Here is a 1,132-nt window from a genome sequence, read left to right as displayed (position 1 = left end):
GAATAGATTGTGTTCCATATGGATATTGTATGATAGAGTGTATAAAATAGATTATGTTTTAACGATGGGAAGATGGGTTAGGGTTTTTTAAGGGCTACCGCCGCGTTTTTCACAATATATAAATGGTTAAACCAAGTATTAATCAAACTAAAGAGTGGAGAAAATCTCAGTCTTGGTATATAAATGGAAAACATAATGAATGTGAAAAATATCAAATAAGTCTTATTGAAAAAATAACTAAAACAAAGGTAAATAAAACAAATAAGCGAATTAATTTAAAAACTAGTAAGTTAGAGGATGTAAAGAAAAAAATGAATATCCTTGAATGGACTGAAAACTTTGATGGTTATCAATTGAACAATGAAAAAACAATTTACTATAATCTCAAAATGATATGTGGCTCAGGAGGTGGTCAGATGAGAGCATTAAGAGAAGTTTATCATTTCGTAATGACACAAATGGGGTATCTTAAAAAATATAAAGATTCAAATGTTTTGTTTGTCAATATTTTAGATGGGGATTATTGTGCAAAGAAAATTAAACTATTGAAGGAATTTGAGAATGAACAAATCTTTATAGGTTCAATGAGTGAGCTGTTCAACCCTCAGGTGTTCAATTCAATGAGGTTCAACCTCCAAGTTAAAAGGGGAGACAAATAAATATACCTTGGGATAAAAAGGGGATTTATTTTTAGGGAAAAAAAATATAAATCGCTGAAAATCCCCCATTCATTTACATGGGGAAAAGTGAGCCAGAATCAGTATTCTTACCCTACATATATATATATATATATATATATATATATATATATATATATATATATATATATATATATATATATATATATATATATATATATATATATATATATATATAAACGCACCAAACGATTGTTACAATTTTACCTCGAACTCATTAATACTAAATCTTCACAACAATTTGGTTATAGAATCCATGACAATTGAGCATTAAATTTCAAAGAGTTCCTTGAGAATTCTGGCGACAGTCTTTGCACTACAACAGCCGACACAACCGAGGTGTCACTGTCAGAGTTCACACAGTCAGTAGCGGGTGTGTCCACCGTTGGCGTCGCGCAGAGCGGTGCATCTCCGGCGCATGGACATCACCAGAT

The sequence above is a fragment of the Eptatretus burgeri genome, unplaced genomic scaffold (genome assembly GCF_056783735.1).
Source record: "Eptatretus burgeri isolate ZD-2024b unplaced genomic scaffold, Ebu_testis_v1 Ebu_testis_scaffold_648, whole genome shotgun sequence".
NCBI lineage: Eukaryota > Metazoa > Chordata > Myxini > Myxiniformes > Myxinidae > Eptatretus > Eptatretus burgeri.
This window is presented reverse-complemented; position numbering follows the sequence as displayed.